Source organism: Tauraco erythrolophus, chromosome 6 (assembly GCF_009769465.1).
Source record: "Tauraco erythrolophus isolate bTauEry1 chromosome 6, bTauEry1.pri, whole genome shotgun sequence".
NCBI classification, from domain to species: Eukaryota; Metazoa; Chordata; class Aves; order Musophagiformes; family Musophagidae; genus Tauraco; species Tauraco erythrolophus.
In genome coordinates, this window is record NC_141470.1 from 51,277,935 (window position 1) to 51,284,017 (window position 6,083).

The 6,083-nt window shown below is 43.0% G+C and overlaps 1 pseudogene; it reads right to left on the reverse strand.

The window, feature by feature from the left end:
- Positions 1–4,427: 4,427 nt before the first annotated feature.
- Positions 4,428–5,035, reverse strand: LOC147528613 (uncharacterized; annotated as a pseudogene).
- Positions 5,036–6,083: the final 1,048 nt, after the last annotated feature.

Below are 6,083 nucleotides of genomic sequence, written 5' to 3' on the forward strand. Positions count from 1 at the left end.
TGCCAATATGTGCCAAAATACCTATTCTTTAGAATTTGCAGTCTTCAAAGTATAATCATATTAACTGTGACTGTGCCGAAACCAAGAAGGGAATGAAATGTTACTGAGAAGTAGTTTGGAGAACCTAAGACTAGAAAAAAACATGCAGTGAAAAGGAGGTATCTATGGCTCTTCTCTTCCGAAGAAAGAAAAGATTATAAAATCTAACATGATATGGTGAAGCAGGACAAAATCCAGCCTGAACTGTATTTCAGTAATTCAGAGATTACCACTCATTCTTAGTTGGATAACTATAGACCAGTCAGCCTCACCTCCACCCCTGGAAAGATAATGGAACAACTTATCCTTGGTGCTGTCTCTAGGCATATCAAGGATAAGAGAGTCTTTAGGGGCAGTCAACATGGCTTCACTAAGGGGAAGTCATGCTTGACAAACCTGATAGCCTTTTATGAGGACATCACCCAGTGGGAGGATGATGATAAAGCAGTGGATGTGGTCTATCTTGACTTCAGTAAAGCATTTGACACAGTCTCCCACAGCATCCTCACAGCTAAACTGAGGAAGTGTGGTCTGGATGATTGGATAGTGAGGTGGATTGTGAACTGGCTGAAGGATAGAAGCCAGAGAGTAGTGGTCAATGGGACAGAGTCCAGTTGGAGGCCTGTATTGAGCGGAGTCCCTCAAGGGTCGGCACAGGGACCAGTATTGTTCAACATATTCATCAATGACTTGGATGAGGGAATAGAGTGCATGGTCAGCAAGTTTGCTGATGACAATAAACTGGGAGGAGTGGCTGACACACCTGAAGGCTGTGCTGCCATTCAGAGAGACCTGGACAGGCTGGAGAGTTGGGCGGGGAGAAATTTAATGAAATACAACAAGGGCAAGGGTAGAGTCTTGCATCTGGGTAAGAACAACCCCATGTACCAGTACAAGTTGGGGACTGAACTGTTGGGGAACAGCACAGGGGAAAGGGACTGGGGGTCCTGGTGGACAGCAGGGTGACCATGAGCCAGCAATGTGCCCTTGTGGCCAAGAAGGCCAATGGCATCCTGGGGTGTATTAGAAGGGGTGTGGTTAGTAGGTGGAGAGAGGTTCTCCTCTCGCTCTACTCTGCCCTGGTGAGGCTGCATCTGGAATATTGTGTCCAGTTCTGGGCCCCTCAATTCAAGAAGGACAAGGAACTGCTTGGGAGAGACCAGCGCAGGGCCACAAAGATGATGAAGAGAGTGGAGCATCTCCCTTATGAGGAAAGGCTGAGGGAGCTGGGTCTTTTTAGCTTGGAGAAGAGGAGATTGAGACATATTATTTTTAAACATAAAATAATGTTTATAAATATGTAAAGGGTGACTGTCATGAGGATGGAGTCAGGCTCTTCTCAGTGGCATCCAATGATAGGACAAGGGGAAATGGATATAAGCTGGAACATAGGAGGTTCCGCTTAAACAAGAGGAAGAACTTCTTCCTGGTAAGGGTAACAGAACACTGGAACAGGCTGCCCAGAGAGGTTGTAGAATCTCCCTCTCTGGAGATGTTCCAAACCGGCCTGGATGCATTCTTGTGTAATCTGATCTAGGTGGTCCTGCTCCAGCAGGGGGATTGGACTTGAGGATACTTTGAGGTCCCTTCCAATCCCTAACATTCTGTGATTACTTGTTATCTGGGCATTCAAAGTGAATCAGGATCAGATCCTTCTCTCTCGTGGAAGTGATGTGACAAACATGAAAAAATTATCAATCACTATATAATATGTTATCATGTACTTTCTAAACTGTGGAGAATAATGGTACTTATTATAGCTAGCAGTGAGTCTTCTGTGTAGTTCCCTCAAAGGACAATGCTATTGAATCACCTATTCCACTGGTTGGTATGAATTTCACACTTAAGATATATTCATTGTCTTCAGTTTCAATTAGGACATTTAAAGTGAAGGTTGTGGTGAACTGGTTAATTGCTGAATATTTTAGTTTCTTACATGGTGAAGTCAAGATGAAACTGAATATCATGTTCTAAGATAGACACTGAAATTATTTTTACTTTGGGCAGCCTGATGATATCTATAATTGAACACATAATACACTCTATGTTCACAAAGTGTTTTATCCTTGGTAAAATGAGAATCAAATGCATTGTTCACAGGAAGAAGAAATAACAATCACAACAGCTTTAAGTCATAGAATCATAGAATGGTTAGGGTTGGAAGGGACCTTAAAGATCATCTAGTTCCAACCCCCTGCCATGGGCAGAGAAACTCTCCACTACACCAGGTTGCCCAAAGCCTCATCCAACCTGGCCTTGAACACTTCCAGGGATGGGACATCTACAACTTCTCTGGGAAACCTGTTCCAGTGCCTCAACACCCTCAATGTAAAAAATTTCTTCCTTATATCTAATCGAAATGTCCCCTCTTTCAGTTTAAATCCATTGCCCCTTGTCCTATCACTACACGCCCTTGTAAAAAGTCCCTCTCCAACTTTCCTGGAGGCCCCCTTTAAGTAATGGAATGATGCAATAAGATCACCCCGGAGCCTTCTCTTCTCCAGGCTGAACAGCTCCAAATCTCTCAGCCTATCTTCATAGCAGAGGTGCTCCAGTCCTCGGATCATCTTTGTGGCCCTCCTCTGGACTCGCTCCAGCAGCTCCATGTCCTTCTTGTGTTGGAGACTCCAGAGCTGAACACAGTATTCCCGGTGGGGTCTCATGAGAGCTGAGTAGAGGGACAGAATCACTTCCCTCGACCTGCTGGCCACACTTCTTTTGGTACAGCCCAGGATATGATTTGCTTTCTGGGCTGGCAGAGCGCATTGCCGGCTCATGTTGAGCTTCTCATCAACCAGCACTCCCAAGTCCTTTACTTCAGGGCTGCTCTCAATCCATTCTCCGCCCAGCCTGTACTTGTGCTTGGGATTGCCCCGACCCACGTACAGGACCTTGCACTTGGCCTTGTTGAACTTCATGAGGTTCTCACAGGCCCACCTCTCCAGCCTGTCAAGGTCCCTCTGGATGGCATCCCTTCCTGCAGCGTGTCCACAACACCACACAACTTGGTGTCATCTGCAAACTTGCTGAGGATGTACTCGATCCCACTGTCCATGTCACCAACAAAGATGTTAAATAGCACTGGCCCCAGTACTGACCCCTGAGGAACACCACTCGTCACTGGCCTCCACGTGGACATTGAACCATTGACCACAACTCTTTGAGTGTGACCATCCATCCAGTTCCTTATCCTCCGAGTGTTCCATCCATCAAAACCATGTCTTTCCAGTTTAGAGACAAGGATGTCGTGTGGGACAGTATCAAATGCTTTGGATAAGTCCAGGTAGATGATGTCAGTTGCTCTTCCCCTCTCCATCAATGCTGTAACCTCATCATAGAAGGCCACCAAATCAGTCAGGCATGATTTGCCCTTAGTGAAGCCATGTTGGCTGTCACCAATCACCTCCTTATTTTCTATGTGCCTTAGCATAGTCGCTAGGAGGATCTGCTCCATGATCTTGCCAGGCACAGAGGTGAGACTGACTGGCCTGTAGTTCCCTGGGTCTTCTTTTTACCCTTTTTTAAAGATGGGAAAGTCTTTATAATATAAAGAAAGTCTTTATAAGATAAAGAAAGTCTTTATAAGATAAAGAGCTTGTCTCATGGTGTCAAGTCAAGACACTTCAGCTATTAAAGGAGGAAGTAACTCTTTGTTCATATATTTTGTGCTGAGCTTGGGAAGACCAGAAGCACCAGCTCATTCTTGTGGCATTACCTCCCAGATGGTGACAATGATGAGTTCACCTATCTTTAACATCAGCTATTTATTTGCAACAACTTTATTTAGCGTGTATTTTAGGCTCAATAATAATTTATAATATAACTAAAAGACAACTTAGTTCCTGTGTCACCTTTTCCTCTTTTATTTTTGAGTAACCTTTTCTCTTATTTATAAAAAGTAATCCTAAGTACTAAAACTGCCAATGATAGCTGTGTATTTCTGACATCTTTATACGGTGCCGTCATTTTCTTTAATTGGTGGTAGAAGACAGACACTATATAAAGAGCCCAGTAATTGTGTCAGGGAGGATTGACCTTTTATACTGCTTTGCATAATCAGTAATAAAAGAGGGAGAGCAAGAGAGAGAGAGAGAGAATGAAAGTCGAAACATTGTCATGAACTTTCCTCAGGTCAGTTGGCCACAGTCTTTGCTCTTCGTATGGATCGCTATAATATAACGCTAATGCCACTGGTCAACCTAGCAAGTCCTTACTTTTTTTAAAGAGATACACTCCTAGTAATGACAACTTAAAAAGGTTGTGGCCTTTAAACCAAATTATGTCTGTATGTCTCTTTCCAAAGTCCCTAACGGAGTTTGATGAAAGACACCCAAAATTAGAATCATAGAATCATAGAATCATAGAATGGTTAGGGCTGGAAGGGACCTTCAAAGGTCATCTAGTCCAACCCCCCTGCAAGGAACAGGGATATCTCCAACTAGATCCGGTTGCTCAGGGCCTCATCCAACCTGGCCTTGAACGTCTCCAGGGATGGAGCATCCACCACCTCTCTGGGCAACCTGTTCCAGTGTTCTACAACTGTCATGGTAAAAAATTTTTTCCTAATATCCAACCTGAATCTACCTCCCTCTATTTTAAAACCATTACCCCTTGTCCTATCACAACTGGCCCTCCTGAACAGCCTCTCCCCATCTTTCCTGTAGGCCCCCTTGAGGTACTGGAAGACCTCTATAAGGTCACCCCGGAGCCTCCTCTTCTCCAGGCTGAACAGCCCCAACTCTTTCAGCCTGTCCTCATAGGAAAGGTGCTCCAGCCCTCTTATCATCTTCGTGGCCCTCCTCTGGACCCTCTCCAACTGGTCCATGTCCTTCTTATGTTGAGGGCTCCAGAACTGGATGCAGTACTCCAGGTGAGGTCTCACAAGGGCAGAGTAGAGGGGAAGAATCACCTCTCTCGACCTGATGGCCACGCTCCTCTTGATGCAGCCCAGGATGCGGTTGGCCTTCTGGGCCGCAAGAGCACATTGCCGGCTCATATTGAGCTTCTCGTCCACCAGTACTCCCAAGTCCTTCTCCTCAGGGCTGCTCTCGATCCATTCACCACCCAGTCTGTATTTGTGCCTGGGATTGCCACGACCCAGATGTAGGACCTTGCATTTGGCCTGGTTGAACTTCATGAGGTTGACACGGGCCCACCTCTCCAGCCTATCGAGGTCCCTCTGGATGGCATCCCTCCCTTCCAACGTGTCGACAGCACCAAATTCTCCCCAAGTCATGATTGTGTATATATATAAAGTTTATTTTAAAATATATATATATAATTTTATTTTTAAAATATTTTATATCATCACATTTTTTGAAAATATAGTTAAAATTAATTATCCTTGACATTCAATCGTCACTGGAGTTACTTTTCTGTTTATAAGAGCATCAATTAACATTGAAGGATTTGTTAATTATAAATCAGAGAAACAAATATAAAGTAACTGAAATTCATCTTATATTCATAAAATTATTTTAATAATGAAAAATAATGAGGAGTGGTTTTATTTCATGTGAAAAATTAATTGATGTGTTTCAGATCAGTCAGCAGTATAGCAAAAGAGTTAAAGGGAAGAGTCCAATATCTTTAACGTTTATGTACTTAAGCTGTTTTCCTTGAAAATTTGCTGTCCTTTACAAAAACAAGTACATCCTGAATGTACAAATTGAAACACTTTTTGCTTGTTGGAAACTGGATATTTTCTCCTTTGCTATAATAAATCTGTAGATAAAACACAAACCAGTGACTACCATACCAGTAGTTCACATAATTTCAGCAATTCTCTTCTCAAGTTTCTGCTCAATATCAAATTCTTAGCTTGAGAGTGGAAGAAAACAGAAAACAACAAGTATACTGCTAACAAAGAAACAATATGAATTCTGGCTGATAATATTTCCATAGTAAAAGTGTTGGTATTTAGTGTTCACCATAATCAAACACTTAGGATAATTCTGAATACTGTTATATTGTTGAAAATCTCAGATACCTTGAAAATGTTTAGAGTAAATAATCCTGAGAAAGAGAAAAAAAATGTAGTAAAC